General features: G+C 39.8%; 1 protein-coding gene across 11 annotated transcripts in view; it reads right to left on the bottom strand.

Annotated features, from left to right (window-relative positions):
* The window catches only part of ACSL6 (acyl-CoA synthetase long chain family member 6), a 279,559-nt gene that overhangs the window by 231,483 nt on the left and 31,021 nt on the right, over positions 1 to 17,055 (bottom strand). For 6 of the 11 annotated variants that reach the window (XM_055302578.1, XM_055302584.1, XM_055302589.1 and 3 more), the window contains 2 exons: positions 16,596 to 16,694; positions 5,161 to 5,309 (listed from right to left, as the gene is read on the bottom strand). The exons of 2 other annotated variants lie outside the window; for them this stretch is intronic. The gene's annotated coding sequence lies outside the window, so the exon portion shown is untranslated. Of the gene's footprint in view, positions 1 to 5,160; positions 5,310 to 15,350; positions 15,453 to 16,595; positions 16,695 to 17,055 lie in introns of those variants that run through there. 3 more of the 11 variants (XM_055302582.1, XM_055302585.1, XM_055302587.1) reach the window with 2 other exon arrangements.

The following is a 17,055-nucleotide window of genomic DNA, read 5'->3' as shown; positions in this document are numbered from 1 at the left end:
CAGGGACAGATGGCTTCCCAGGGGAATTCTATCAAACGTTTAAAGAAGAAACCATACCTATTCTACTAAAGCTGTTTGGAAAGATAGAAAGAGATGGAGTACTTCCAAATTCGTTCTATGAAGCCAGCATCACCTTAATTCCAAAACCTGACAAAGACCCCACCAAAAAGGAGAATTACAGACCAATATCCCTGATGAACATGGATGCAAAAATTCTCAACAAGATACTAGCCAATAGGATCCAACAATACATTAAGAAAATTATTCACCATGACCAAGTGGGATTTATCCTCGGGACACAAGGCTGGTTCAACACTCCTAAAACAATCAATGTGATTCATCATATCAGCAAGAGAAAAAACAAGAACCATATGATCCTCTCATTAGATGCAGAGAAAGCATTTGACAAAATACAGCATCCATTCCTGATCAAATCTCTTCAGAGTGTAGGGATAGAGGGAACATTCCTCAACATCTTAAAAGCCATCTACGAAAAGACCACAGCAAATATCATTCTCAATGGGGAAGCACTGGGAGCCTTTCCCTAAGATCAGGAACAAGACAGGGATGTCCACTCTCACCACTGCTATTCAACATAGTACTGGAAGTCCTAGCCTCAGCAATCAGACAACAAAAAGACATTAAAGGCATTCACATTGGCAAAGAAGAAGTCAAACTCTCCTTCTTCGCCGATGACATGATACTCTACATAGAAAACCCAAAAGACTCCACCCCAAGATTGCTAGAACTCATACAGCAATTCGGCAGTGTGGCAGGATACAAAATCAATGCACAGAAGTCAGTGGCATTTCTATACACTAACAATGAGACTGAATAAAGAGAAATTAAGGAGTCAATCCCATTTACAATTGCACCCAAAAGCATAAGATACCTAGGAATAAACCTAACCAAAGAGGTAAAGGATCTATACCCTATAGAACACTTCTGAAAGAAATTGAGGAAGACACAAAGAGATGGAAAAATATCCATGCTCATGGATTGGCAGAATTAATATTGTGAAAATGTCAATGTTACCCAGGGCAATTTACACATTTAATGCAATCCCTATCAAAATACCATGGATTTTCGTCAGAGAGTTGGAACAAATCATCTTAAGATTTGTATGGAATCAGAAAAGACCCCGAATAGCCAGGGGAATTTTAAAAAAGAAAACCATATCTGGGGGCATCACAATGCCAGATTTCAGGTTGTACTACAAAGCTGTGGTCATCAAGACAGTGTGGTACTGGCACAAAAACAGACACATAGGTCAATGGAACAGAATAGAGAATCCGGAAGTGGACCCTGAACTTTATGGTCAACTAATATTCGATAAAGGAGGAAAGACTATCCACTGGAAGAAAGACAGTCTCTTCAATAAATGGTGCTGGGAAAATTGGACATCCACATGCAGAAGAATGAAACTAGACCACTCTCTTGCACCATACACAAAGATAAACTCAAAATGGATGAAAGATCTAAATGTGAGACAAGATTCCATCAAAATCCTAGAGGAGAACACAGGCAACACCCTTTTTGAACTCGGCCACAGTAACTTCTTGCAAGATACATCCACGAAGGCAAAAGAAACAATAGCAAAAATGAACTATTGGGACTTCATCAAGATAACAAGCTTTTGCACAGCAAAGGATACAGTCAACAAAACTCAAAGACAACCTACAGAATAGGAGAAGATATTTGCAAATTACATATCAGATAAAGGGCTAGTTTCCAAGATCTATAAAGAACTTATTAAACTCAACAGCAAAGAAACAAACAATCCAACCATGAAATGGGCAAAAGACATGAAGAGAAATCTCACAGAGGAAGACATAGACATGGCCAACATGCACATGAGAAAATGCTCTGCATCACTTGCCATCAGGGAAATACAAATCAAAACCACAATGAGATACCACCTCACACCAGTGAGAATGGTGAAAATTAACAAGGCAGGAAACCACAAATGTTGGAGAGGATGCGGAGAAAAGGGAACCCTCTTGCACTGTTGGTGGGAATGTGAACTGGTGCAGCCACTCTGGAAAACTGTGTGGAGGTTCCTCAAAGAGTTAAAAATAGACCTGCCCTACGACCCAGCAATTGCACTGCTGGGTATTTACCCCAAAGATACAGATGCAATGAAACGCCGGGACACCTGCACCCCGATGTTTATAGCAGCAATGTCCACAATAGCCAAACTGTGGAAGGAGCCTTGATGTCCATCAAAAGATGAATGGATAAAGAAAATGTGGTTTATGTATACAATGGAATATTACTCAGCCATTAGAAACGACAAATATGGGATCCCTGGGTGGCGCAGCAGTTTAGCACCTGCCTTTGGCCCAGGGCGCGATCCTGGAGACCCGGGATCGAACCCACGTCGGGCTCCCGGTGCATGGAGCACTATGTCTCTGCCTCTCTCTCTCTCTCTCTATGTGACTATCATAAATGAAAAAATTAAAAATTAAAAAAAATTGAAAAAAGAAACGACAAATACCCACCATTTGCTTCAACGTGGATGGAACTGGAGGGTATTATGCTGAGTGAAATAAGTCAATCCGAGAAGGACAAACATTATATGTTCTCATTCATTTGGGGAATATAAATAATAGTGAAAAGGAATATAAGGGAAGGGAGAAGAAATGTGTGGGAAATATCAGAAAGGGAGACAGAACATAAAGACTCCTAACTCTGGGAAACAAACTAGGAGTGGTGGAAGGGGAGGAGGGTGCGGGGTGGGGGTGAATGGGTGACGGCCACTGAGGGGGGCACTGGATGGGATGAGCACTGGGTGTTATTCTGTATGTTGGTAAATTGAACACCAATAAAAAATAAATTTATTATTAAAAAATAAAAATTTAATTTAATTTAAAAAAAAGAATGAATGCTGCAGAAAAAACTGGATATCCCATGCTAAAGAATTAAATGGGACCCTTGCCTTACTTCATATACAAAAATTAACTCCAAATCCACAATCCATTAAGTGTAGTCAAAGATTGAAACTTAAGAGCTAAAACTATGAAAAATTTTAGAAGAAAACATTGGAGAAAATATTCACGACACCAGATTCAGTAACAATTTCGTGGATATAACCAAAGGATAGACAACAACAACAAGAAAAAGCAATTTCATTAAAATGAAGATTTCTTTTTGCATCAAAGGATATAATCAAGAAGGTGAAGAGACAACCTATTGATAGGAAGAAAATATTTGAAAACCTTATACTGGCAAAGGATTGATTTTCAGAAAATATAAAAATTCCTGAAATTCAGCAAAGCAAACAACATAATAAAAGATGAGCAAAGGACTTGAACAGACATTTGTCCAAAGAGGGTAAAAAGCCAACAAGCACATGAAGAGGTGCTCAAAATCCATTAGTCATTAGGGAAATGTAAATTAAAATCAAAATGAGATACTACTTCACACTTACTAGAAAGGCTATAATCAAAAACTAAAAAAGTGTCGGTGAGGATGCAGAGAAATTGGAACCCCCATGCATTGCTGGTAGAAAAGTAAAATGGCCCATGTGGAGAACAATTTCTCAAGAAGTTAAACATAAAACTACCTTATGACCCAGCAATACAATTCCTAGGTGTATGTCCAAAGGACCTGGAAAGAGAGACTCAAACAGATACTTGCAGACCAGTGGGTTTTTTTAAAAAAGATTTTATTTATTTATTCATAGAGACACACAGAGAGAGGGGCGGGGGGGGTGCAGAGACACAGGCAGAGGGAGAAGCAGGCTCCACGCAGGGAGCCTGACTGGGACTCGATCCCAGGTCTCCAGGATCACACCCTGGGCTGCAGGCAGCGCTAAACCAGGTCTGCCCGCAGACCAGTGTTCTTAGCAGCATTATTCACAATAGCCAAAAAGTAGAAAGAGTCCAGGTGTCTATCAAGCGATGAATAGATACACAAAAAGTGACATGTACATAACAGAATATTTTTCATCCACAAATAAATAAGGAAATTTTGATACATGCTACAACATGGATGACCCATGAAAACATGCTCACTGAAACTAGCCTTTACAGAAATTTAAATACTACATGATTCCACTTAAGAAAATTAAAAAGCAAATTCACAGAGGCAAAAACTGGAATAGTAGTTATCAGGGGCTGGTGGACAGAGAAAAGGGAAAGTTATTGTTTAATTGTTATACAGCTCATCCTGAAGATGATTTTTTTTAAGTTTTGGAATAGATAGTGATAATGGGTAAACCACTATCATACGACTGTATTTAATGCCACTGCATCTGTGTGCCACAGAGAAAAAATAAAACCAAGAGCTGATTCTTGAAGAATGTTTTTTTTTTATTTTTATTTATTTATGATAGTCACACAGAGAGAGAGAGAGAGAGAGGCAGAGACATAGGCAGAGGGAGAAGCAGGCTCCATGCACCGGGAGCCCGACGTGGGATTCGATCCGGGTCTCCAGGATCGCGCCCTGGGCCAAAGGCAGGCGCTAAAGCTGCGCCACCCAGGGATCCCATGTGTTTTTTTTAATAGTCAAAATGGTCAAGAAAAAAAAAAGATATAAATCAGCAGTGAGTTAAGAATGAAAATAATCAGAGGCTCATGGGTGGCTCAGTCAGTTAAGTGTCTAACTCTTGATTTCAGCTCAGGTCATGATATCAGACTTGTGAAATTGAGTCCTGCATTGAGCTCTACACTCAGTGTGGAGTCTGCTTGAGATTCTTCTCTTCCTCTGACTATGCCCCTCCCCTCACTCATGTGCACATGTGTGTACACACACTCTCTCTCAAAATCAATTTTAAAAATCTTTTAAATATGAATTAAAATAATCAATACTACTAATAAATTTAATGTCATAAAGGAATAAATATAGGAACAGGTACAGTCTAATAAATTTCAAAATCTAGAAAATACAAAATGACAAAAGCTGGTACAAGAAGAAACAAGAAGCTTAAAGAGACCAAAAAACATTAAAGAAATGAAATACATCAAATACCAGTCTTTAAAAAATTCTCCAGGTCTTGATAGTTTTACTTGTGAGATCTAATAAAGTTTCAAGGAATATATTCATAAATACCCTCCCAAGCTCAGAAAGAGATTCAGAAATATAAGGGAAAGCTCAGGTACACATGTGTACACCCAAGTGTACACATGCACACACACAGATACACACAGCCCAGCTTACCAATGAATGGGTCCTGAAGAACAAAGCTCACTGTTAATGACCCATCTTGATTTAGATGCTTCAGCACCTTGTATACATCCACTAACTTTCCCATGTCTTTCTTATCAGCAGGTATTACAAGATTCAATGCATCTCTTTTCTCGGGCCAGCTACAGGATTTATTGAGGGAAAAAATGAGAAAATAAAAATAATTCAAAATTAAGAAATTTTATCATAAATTTTAAAAGCACCATTCAATAATAATCAAATATGAACACCTTCTTCACCTCCAACTATACAGATAAAACGAGCTAAGAGAAGTTAAGTTATATGGCTTCCCAAAGTCATACAACTGGTAAATAGAGTTAGGATATAATCTCAGGTAGGTGTAACCCAAAACCAATGCTTTTAATCCCTAAACTATAATTGCACAAATCAGCCAACACATCAGCAGTATCTAGCTGAATAGGTGGAGAAAGAAGTTAAGTACATTCACACAGTCAGCTAGATATAATCTTTCTGAAGGAACCCTGCAAGTCTAGAATTCAGCAATTTTATTCCTATGACTTTACCTCCAGAAAAAAATCAGAAAGTGTACAAAGATGTTTTAAGAAATTGTTCACTAAAGCATTTTCCAAATATTTAAAATGTTAAAGAAAATGAAATTTATTAAATTATGACACAGCTACATGATAAAATATGGCACCATTAAAATGATGATGAAATCTTATTCACTAACAGAAAGGCATTGGCTACCAAGACATATTATAAAACAATACTATGATTTAATTTAGATTAACACAACTAAATTTGGTTAGAAGAAAGATCTATTTTTGTGCCAGTGTATACAAAAAAAAAAAAAGTCTGTTCACATACATTATGATTATCTTCACTGGGTAGATTATGAATGCTTTTTACTGTCTTCTTTATTCCTACAACTGTCATGTGACTGCCAACCCTGCTCTCATGCTGGTAATTCCCTTCCGGCTTCCTCTGAAAATAATTCTGTTCAAGTATCCACCCACTTCCACATAGCAATTTGCTTCAAGGAGAACTGGAGTCATCCACTGATCATGTACTGAATACTCTTAAGGAACTAAGCTAATCAGGGCGGTGCTATCCCCCTTCCCAGTGATTTGTTTCAGAATGGGCAAGTAATGCAATTCAGGCCAAGACATAAACCTACTGAGAGACATAAAAGGCTTGTTCAACATTATAAATAAAAGTAAGAAACAGCTCCTCAGCTTTATATTGTGCTATGTCTAAATATGACACCTAAAACTATTAAAGACATCTTAGGTGAAGGGGTTAATCTGAGGAGAAACAGATATCTTAACAGCAACAAAAAAAAGATAAAAACACCATGATGTTATAACATTGGTGAGCCACTCGATCAACCAGCTCTGAAAGTGACTAAACTTGGGATTTCTTTTTACATGCAACATTACATCTTCCTATTTATTACCTTTTGGGGTGCCTAGGTGGCTCAGTCGGTTAGACATCTGCCTTTGGTTCAGGTCGTGATCTCATGGTCTTGGGATCAAGCCCAGCATCAGGCTCTCTGCTCAGTGGGGAGTCTGCTTGTCCCTCTCCCTCTGCCCCTCCCACCCCGCACACTTGCTATCTCTCTCAAATAGATAAAATGTTTTTAAAAACTTATTACCTTCTACCAAAAGCATCTTTAACTAATGTAAAATATTTCTGTATAGCCTTAATTTTGTTTTCAATGTGAATGTATGGTTTTTACATCTATACTTAGAAATCTAATCCATAACTCGAATTCTTTGCCCCAAACATGCTCCATCCACTTACAGGCTTCCCCAACTCAGCTGACAACAAATCTACTCTTCAAACTCTACGTGAAGCTAAAAACATTAAACTCATTCTCATTCTCCTTCTTTCTTCTTAACTCCATCATGAAATAGTTCTGCCTTCAAAATTAAACTAGAATATGAGAAGTTCTCACCAATTCTGCCATGACCTTCTTATTCCAAGCCACCATCTTCTCTTATTTAGATTTTTCCAGTAGCTTTCCTAGCAGACCAATGTGCCTCTTCACTTACTCCCAAAAAGTCTATTCTCAATATAGGAACCAGAGGGATACTTTTATTTTTTTTAAGATTTTATTTATTTATTCATGAGAAACACAGAAAGAGAGCCAGAGATGTGGGCAGAGGGAGAAGTCCCACATCGAGCTTCCATGCAGGGAGCCCGATGTGGGACTCGATCCCAGGACTCTATACCGGGACTGTGGGAGCACGCCCTGAGGCAATGGCAGATGCTCAAACTCTGAGCCACCCAGGTGCCCTAAGAGGGATACTTTTAAAACAAAAGCAGACCCTGTTACTCATCTGATCAAAATCCTGTAAGAGTTGCAATTTCACTCAGTAAAAATTAGTCTACTGTGATTACTACATAAATCTGGCTCCTCAATGCCGCTTTGACCTCATCTACTATTCTCCTCCTTGCTTACTCTAAGCATTCCTCATTCTGGCTTTCCACAATCCCTTATACCCACCAGATAGACTCTTCCTCTAAGACCTCTGCTATGGATGCATTGGGGGGTTTGTTTTTGTTTTTGTTTTTCTACTTAGAACTTTTTTCCTTGTATAGTCAATTGCCTATTTCCTTATATCACTGTTTGGCTTAAATATCACTTTGATGAAGATTACATTGCATATCCTATTTAGTATGACAATTAGTCCCGTATTCCCACAATCCTTATCTCCTTCACCACCATGTTTTTTTTCTTTTTTCCATGGCTCTTCACACTTTCTATAATACTAAATAATTTATTTACTGTGTTTGTCGTTCTTATGGTCTCCCCTTGTCACACTACAACTAGAATTATGTTTATTGTTTGTTTCTTTTACTGCTGTAGCCTAGCTCCAAAAAAAAGTGTATAGTACATGAGAAGTAATTCCTAAATATTTGCTGAATGTTAAATACATGAATAACTGGGGTAGGTGGTAATAAAACCATTGTTATTGCTTCAAAAATACTTTTCAAACTTTTTTTGAGAATCAATAAATTTAAGATAGCCAGGAAACTATCTATGGGTCTTAAGAAGTCAGGCAGGTAACTACACAGTGCACAAAAGGCTGTGAACTAAGTATTCAAGTTGCAATCAGACCCTAGGGAAGCAACAAGGAGACACAGAGCCTGCACTGAAGTCTGGTCCTATGCAGCCAGCTGAAGAGGTGAGAATTCTTAGTAAAGGTTTGTTTTTATCCCTTTACCCCCAACCTTAAGAACCCTGGATGCATGCCCTAACTGTCCAGGTACCACCCATCACACCAGATAGAATACATGGAACAATTAATGATGGGTTAAGTCCGAAACAGAATGGGGCAAAATGAGCAATTTCAAAGTAAGCATGTGAAATATCAAGCTCACACTTTGAGCATGAACTATCAAGGGATAGGCTAGTGGGACACCCTTCTAAATCTTAACAAGCCTTTTAAGCAGCCTAAATTTTAAATAGACCCTAAAAATGGACCACAACTGGAAATACAAGTAAAAATGGGTTTCCAGGCAGAAGTTGTACAAAGACGATTTCAAAACAGAGACTACTAGAGAAAGAGTGATGAGATTAGACTGGCTAAAGGAAAGGGTGGGTGTAGGGAAGGAGTGGGATTTTTTTTTTAAGATCGTATTTATTTATTCATGAGAGATACAGAGAGAGAGAGAGAGAGGCAGAGACACAGGCAGAGGGAGAAGCTGGCTCCATGCAGGGAGCCCAACATGGGACTAGATCCTGGGTCTCCAGGATCACGCCCTGGGATGAAGACATTGCTAAACCGCAGAGCCACCAGGGCTGACCCAAGGAGTGGGATTTAAAGCTCCAAGTGCCTAGCGACCACATAGAGAAAGGACAGTCTCCAACCTGCCCTATCAACTCTTCCCTCTCACTCTTACTGGAAAAGATGAGAAGGACTGAAATAAATTAGGACAGACTGTAGGAACAAAAGTAACAGTGCAGCCTGGGTGGCTCAGCAGTTTAGCTCCCGCCTTCAGACCAGGATGTGATCCTGGAGTTTCAGGATCAAGTCCCACGTCGGGCTGCCTGCATGGAGCCTGCTTCTCCCTCTGCCTGTGTTTCTGCCTCTCTCTCTCTCTCTCTCTCTCTGTCTCTCATGAATAAATAAGTAAAATCTAAAAAAAAAAAAAGAAAGAAAGAAAGAAAAAGAAAAAAGTAACAGTGATTATTATCTTTTTTTTGGCAAATTAAATTTCTAAATTACATCCTTAATAATTATATGTCTATTCATGTTTTCAGATTTGGTAGTTTAATTTTTCTAAGATATTTCATTTAACTTTTCAAAATTATTAGCATATAGCTCTTCATAAAATCCTCTATTAATAAAAAATGTAAGTTGTGATAAAATACGTATAAAACTTAACCATCTTAACCATTTTTAAGTAACAGTTCAGTAGAGTTACCTCTGCTCACAATGATGTGCAATCAATTTCCAGGATTTTTACATCTTGTAAACATGAAACTCTACATCGATTTAACTAATTCATTTTCCTCTCTCCTCCTGGCCCCTGGAAAATATCATTCAACTTTCTATATTTATGAATCTGACTATTCTAGATACCGCATTAAGTGGAATCATGCAGTATAAATCTTTTTATGACTGGCTTATTTCACTAAGCATAATGTCCTCAAGGTTCATCCACATCATAGTATATACCATAGTATATACCATAGTATATATCCCTTCCTCTTTAAAGCTAATTAATATAACATTTTTGGTGAATACCACATTGTGTTTCATCCACTCATCTGTCAATGGACACTTTAATTGCTTCCACTTTCTGACTGTTGTGAAATAATATTGCTAGGAACATAGGTATACAAATAAGTAAGACTCTGCCTACAATTCTTTGGAACTAGGATTATTAGATCACATGGGAATTCTATTTTTAATTTTCTAACGAACTGCCATACTGTTTTCTGTAAGCACTACACTATTCTACATTCCTACCAAGTGTGTACACAGGTTCCAATTTCTTCACATCCTTGCAAATATTTATTTTCTGACTGTTTTCTAGTATATGGGGTTTTTAATTTTTTTTATTGGAGTTCGATTTGCCAACATATAGCATAACACCTAGTGCTCATCCCATCAAGTGCCCCCCTCAGTGCCCGTCACCCAATCACCCCAACCCCTTGCCCACCTCCCTTTTCACCACCCCTTGTTCATTTCCCAGAGTTAGGAGTCTCTCATGTCTTGTCACCCTAATATTTCCCCCTCATTTTCTCTCCTTTCCCCTTTATTCCCTTTCACTAATTTTTATATTCCCCAAATGAATGAGGCCATATAATGTTTGTCCTTCTTCAATTGACTTACTTCACTCAGCATAATACCCTTCAGTTCCATCCACGTTGAAGCAAATGTAGGTATTTGTCGTTTCTAATGGCTGAGTAATATTCCATTGTATACATAGACCACATCTTCTTTATCCATTCATCTTTCGATGGACACTGAGGCTCCTTCCACTCTTTGGCTATTGTGGACATTGCTGCTATAAATATTGAGGTGCAGGTGTCCTGCCATTTCACTGCATCTCTATCTTTGGGGTAAATACCCAGCAGTGCAATTGCTGGGTCATAGGGCAGATCTATTTTTAACTCTTTGAGGAACCTCCACACAGTTTTCCAGAGTGGCTGCACCAGTTCACATTCCCACCAACAGTGCAAGAGGGCTCCCCTTTTTCCACATCCTCTCCAACATTTGTTCTTTCCCATCTTGTTAATATTCACCATTCTCACTAGCGTGAGGTGGTATCTCATCGTGGTTTTCATTTGTATTTCCCTGATGGTCAGTGATGCAGAGCATTTTCTCATGTGCTTGTTGGCCATGTGTATGTCTTCTTTACTGAAATTTCGGTTCATGTCTTTTGCCCATTTCATGATTGGATTGTTTGTTTCTTTGCTGTTGAGTTTAATAACTTCTTTACAGATCTTGGATACTAGCCCTTTATCTGATATGTCATTTGCAAATATCTTCTCCCATTCTGTAGGTTGTCTTTTAGTTTCGTTGACTATTTCCTTTGCTGTGCAGAAGCTTTTTATCTTGATAAAGTCCCAATAATTCATTTTTGCTTTTGTTTCCCTTGCCTTCATAGATGTATCTTGCAAGAAGTTGTTGTGGCCAAGTTCAAAAAGGGTGTTGTCTGTGTTCTCCTCTAGGTTTGATGGATTCTTGTCTCACATTTAGACCTTTCATCCATTTTCAGTTTATCTTTGTGTATGGTATAAGAGAATGGTCTAGTTTCATTCTTCTGCATGTGGCTGTCCAATTTTCCCAGCACCATTTATTGAAGAGACTGTCCTTTTTCCAGTGAACAGTCTTTCCTGCTTTGTTGAATATTAATTGACCATAGAGTTGAGGGCCCATTTCTGGGTTCTCTCTTCTGTTCTATTGATCTATGTGTCTGTTTTTGTGCCAGTAACATACTGTACGATCAAAGCTTTCTAGTGCAACTTGAAACCCAGCATTGTGATGCCCCTGGCTCTGCTTTTCTTTTTTAATATCCCCATGGCTATTCAGGGTCTTTTCTGATTCCATACAAATCTTAAGATGATTTGTTCCAACTCTCTGAAGGAAGTCCATGGTATTTTGATAGGGATTGCATTAAATGTGTAAATTGCCCTGGGTAGGATTGACATTTTCACAATGTTAATTCTTCCAATGCATAAGCATGGAATATTTTTCCATCTCTTTGTGTCTTCCTCAATTTCTTTCAGAAGTGTTCTGTAGTTTTTAGGATATGGGTCCTTTACCTCTTTGGTTAGGTTTATTCCTAGGTATCTTATGCTTTTGGGTACAATTGTAAATGGGATTGGCTCCTTAATTTCTCTTTCTTCAGTTTCACTGTTAGTGTATAGAAATGCCACTGATTTCTGTGCATTGATTTTGTATCCTGCCACACTGCCAAATTGCTTTATGAGTTCTAGCAATCTTGGGGTGGAGTCTTTTGGGTTATCTATGTACAGTATCATGTCATCTGCAAAGAGGGAGAGTTGGACTTCTACTTTGCCAATTTGCCTTTTATTTCTTTTGGTTGCCTGATTGCTGAGGCTAGGACTTCTAATACGATGTTGAATAGCAGTGGTGAGAGTGGAAATCCCTGTCTTGTTCCTGATCTTAGGGGAAAGGCTCCCGGTATTTCCCCATTGAGAATGATATTTGCTGTGGTCTTTTCGTAGATGGCTTTTAAAATGTTGAGGAATGTTCCCTCTATCCCTACACTCTGAAGAGTTTTGATCAGGAATGGATGCTGTATTTTGTCAAAAGCTTTCTCTGCATCTATTGAGAGGATCATATGGTTCTTGTTTTTTCTCTTGTTGATATGATCTATCATGTTGATTGCTTTATGAGTGTTGAACCAGCCTTGCATCTCCGGGATAAATCCCACTTGATCATGGTAAATATTTTTAATAAATTTATTTTTTATTGGTGTTCAATTTGCCAACATATAGAATAACACCCAGTGCTCATCCCATCAAGTGCCCTCCTCAGTGCCCATCACCCTCACCCCCTGCCCACCTCCCCTTCCACCACCCCTAGTTCGTTTCCCAGAGTTAGGAGTCTGTCATGTTCTGTCACGCAAATGGTGGGTACTTGTCATTTCTAATGGCTGAGTAATATTCCATTGTATACATAAACCACATCTTCTTTATCCATTCATCTTTTGATGGACACTGAGGCTCCTTCCACAGTTTGGCTATTGTGGACATTGCTGCTATAAACATCGGGGTGCAGGGGTCCCAGCATTTCATTGCATCTTTATCTTTGGGGTAAATCCCCAGCACTGCAATTGCTGGGTTGTAGGGCAGATCTATTTATAACTCTTTGAGGAACCTCCACACATAATCTTCTTAATGTACTGTTGGATCCTATTGGCTAGTATCTTATTGAGAATTTTTGCATCTGTGTTCATCAGGGATATTGGTCTATAATTCTCCTTTTTGGTGCGGTCTTTGTCTGGTTTTGGATTAAGGTGATGCTGGTCTCATAGACTGAGTTTGGAAGTTTTCCAACCCTTTCTATATTTTGGAACAGCTTTAGTAGAATAGGTATTGTTTCTTCTTTAAATGTTTGATAGAATTCCCCTGGGAAGCCATCTGTCCCTGGACTTTTGTGTCTTGGGAGGTTTTTGATGACTGGTTATCAGCCTGTTCAGGTTTTCTATTTCTTCCTGTTCCAGTTTTGGTAGTTTTTGGTTTTCCAGAAATGCGTCCATTTCTTCTAGATTGCCTAATTTATTGGCATATAGCTGCTCATAAGTTTTTAAAATCGTTTGTATTTCCTTGGTATTGGTGGTGATCTCTCCTTTTTCATTCATGATTTTATTAATTAGAGTCTTTTTTTGTTTTTAATAAGGCTGGCTAATGGCTTATCTATCTTATTAATTCTTTCAAAGAACCAACTCCTGGTTTTATTGATTCTACAGTTCTTCTGGTCTCTATTTCATTTAGTTCTGCTTGAATCTTCATTAATTCTCTTCTTCTGCTTGGTGTAGGTTTTATTTGCTGTCTTTTTCCAGTTCCTTTAGGTGCAGGGTTAGCTTGTGTATTTGAGGTTTTTCCAATTTTTTGAGGGATGCTTGTATTGTGATGTGTTTCCCTCTCAGGACTGCTTTTGCTGTATCCCAAAGATTTTGAATGGTTGTATCTTCATTCTTATTAGTTCCCATGAATCTTTTAAATTCTTCTCTAATTTCCTGGTTGACCCTTTCATCTTTTAGCAGGATGGTCTTTAACCTCCACGTGTTTGGGTTTCTTCTTAATTTCTTCTTGTGATTCAAGTTTCAAAGCATTATGGTCTGAAAATATGCAGGGGACAATCCCAATCTTTTGGTATCACTTGAGGCCTGATTTGTGACCCAGTATGTGGTCTATTCTGGAGAAAGTTCCATGTGCACTTGGGAAGAATATGTATTCAGTTGCATTTGTATGTAAGGTTCTGTAAATATCTGTGAAATCCATCGGGTCCAGGGTATCATTTAAAGCTCTTGTTTCTTTGATGTTGTGCTTGAAGATCTGTTATTTGCAGAAAGCACCATGTTGAAGTCTCCCACTATTAGTGTATTATTACCTAAGTATGTCTTTATTTTGGTTATTAATTGATTGATATACTTGGTAGTTCTCACATTAGGGGCATAAATATTCATGATTGTTAGGTCCTCTTGATGGATAGATCCTTTAAGTATGATATAGCATCCCTCTTCATCTCTTACTACAATCTTTGGCATAAACTTTAATTTATCTGATATGAGGATTGCTACCCCTGCTTTATTTTGAGGACCATTTGACTGGTATATGGTTCTCCAACCTTTCATTTTCAGGCTGGAGGTGTCCTTAGGTCTAAAATGAGTCTCTTGTAGACAGCAAATAGATGGGTCTTGCTTTTTTTATCCAGTCTGAAACCCTGTGTCTTTTGACGGGATCATTAAGCCCATTCACGTTCAGAGTTACTATTGAAAGATATAGATTTAGTGTCATCATAATACCTATTCAGTCCCTGTTTTTGTGGCTTATTTCTTTGGCAGTCCCCTTTCTTTTACAGAGTCCCTCTTAATATTTCTTGCAGAGCTGGTTTGGTGATCACATATTCTTTCAGTTTCTGCCTATCTTGGAAGCTCTTTATCATTCCTTCTATTCTGAATGAGAGCCTTGCTGGATAAAGTATTTTTGGCTGCATGTTCTTCCTATTTAGGACCCTGAATATATCCTGCCAGCCCTTTCTGGCCTGCCAGGTCTCTGTGGAGAGGTCTTGTGTTAACCTAATACTTCTCCCCATAAAGGTTAGGGATCTCTTGTCTCTTGCTGCTTTAAGGATTTTCTCTTTATCTTTGGAATTTGTAAGTTTCACTATTAAATGATGGGGTGTTGAACAGTTTTCAATTTTAGGGGGGATCTATCTCCTGGATCTGAATGCCTGTTTCCCTCCCCTAATTAGGGATGTTCTCAGCTATGACTTGTTCAAATTCACTTTCTGGTCCTCTGTCCCTCTCGGTGCCCCCTGGAACCCCAATTAAATTTAGATTTTTCCTTTTGAAACTGTCATTTATTTCCCTTAACCTTTCCTCATGATCTTTTGTTTTTCTCTTTTTTCCTCAGCTTCCTTCCTTGCCATCAACTTGTCTTCTATGTCACTCACTCTTTCTTCCACCTCATTAACCCTCATCGTTATTACCTCGGGTTTGGATTGCATCTCATTTAATTGATTTTTAATTTCGGCCTGATTAGATCTAAATTCTGCAGTCATGAAGTCTCTTGAATCCTTTATGCTTTTTCCAGAGCCACCAGTAGCTTTATAATTGTGCTTCTGAATTGGCTTTCTGACATCGAATTGTAATCCAAATTCTGTAACTTTGTGGCAGAGAGTGCTGTTTCTGATTCTTTTGTGGTGAGTTCTTCTTTATAGTCATTTTGCTCAGTGCAGAGTGGCTAAAAACGAGCTGTACTGGGAAAAGGAAGAAACAAAAAGAAAAAGAAAAAAACGAGGAGTATCCTCTGGTTCTATATACTGTAAATCCCTCAACTTTCCCTGGAGCTTTCCAGCACTGCTCGGTCAAGAACTTGCTCTTCCCATGTCCTTCCAGCTGGTCTTCGCGGGGAGGGGCCTGCTGTGCTGATTCTCAGGTGTGTGTACCTGGGGGAGCTGCCCCGCCCCCTGCCAGGTGCACGGCTCAGTGGGAGCTGTTTACCCCGTGAGGACCCTGTTCCATGGCGTCCCCGCTCTGTCCCAGGCACAGAGTGACACCAGGAGGAACAACCACAATGGCAGCAGCCAGCTCTCCAGTTCTAGAGTCAGCTCCAGCAGTAACTACCGCAGTCTCCTAGTCCACATTGGCCTGGATGCTCCGGGGGCAGGGGGCACTGAGCTGCACAGCTTGGGGGTGCCCGGCAGCAGGAGAGTCCTCACTGTCCTGTGCACTTCCCGCCTCCGCCTGTCCCGGGGGTAGCACAGGATCCTGGGCTGTGCCCCCGGTGACCTCGGATCCGGGGCCTGCTCTTCTGGAATCGCGCTACTCGGGCCGCTGCTCCCGAAGGCAGCAGGGCGCAGCCCCTTCGGCCCAGAACCCCCACCCACCCACCGGTTTCTCCCCAAGGCCCCGCCGGGCGCACCAGCCCTTTACTGCGCTCGGCCCGCGGGGTGTGGGTCGCTCTCCCCTGGGCGCACATCCTATGTTAGTGACTCCAAGAGACTGAAGGCCCCACTTCCTCTCCTGCGGCTCTGCCCGGGTTCCCTGCTGAGCACCTTTCCCTCTGGGAAGAATCTGGTGCAGATTTTTAAAGTTCCTGCTTCTCCGGGGTGGGGCTTTCCTGTCCTGGAGGCTTTCACCCACCGGCCTTAGCCCGGTTCCTCGCGAGGCTCCTCCCCCACTTGATTCTTTTTATTCCCCCCTCCCCACCCCACCCCGTCCCGCCTTCGTACCTTGTTAGAAGACAAACTCTTCTCACTGTAGCATTCCAGCTGTTCTCTCTTTAAATCTCAGGTCGAGTTCGTAGGTTTTCAGGATGATTTGAAAGTTACCTAGGTAAGTTGGTAGGGACAGGTGACTTGGGGACCCTACTCCTCTGCCATCTTGCCCCTTTTGTTTGGTTTTTAATAGCAGCCATCCTAATGGGTGTGAGGTAGCATCTCACTGTGTTTTTGATTTGTATTTCTCTAATGATTAGGCATACTGGGCATATTTTCATACGCTTATTGGCCATTTGCATATCTTCTGGGCAGAAAAGTCTGTTCCAGTCCTTTAACCATTTTGAAAAAAGGATGTTTCTTCATTTTTAAACTCCTTGTGTGTATAATTATGTCCCAATTTTTCCTTTTAATAATGTTTGTGTTTTTTCTTTCCTTTTTTTTTTTTTCGTGGCCAACCCAGCCAGAGAATTAG

This window comes from Nyctereutes procyonoides, unplaced genomic scaffold, assembly GCF_905146905.1.
Source record: "Nyctereutes procyonoides isolate TBG_1078 unplaced genomic scaffold, NYPRO_anot_genome, whole genome shotgun sequence".
Lineage (NCBI taxonomy): Eukaryota > Metazoa > Chordata > Mammalia > Carnivora > Canidae > Nyctereutes > Nyctereutes procyonoides.
The sequence above is the reverse complement of the archived record's forward strand: the minus strand, read 5'-3'. Positions and strand labels throughout refer to the sequence as shown.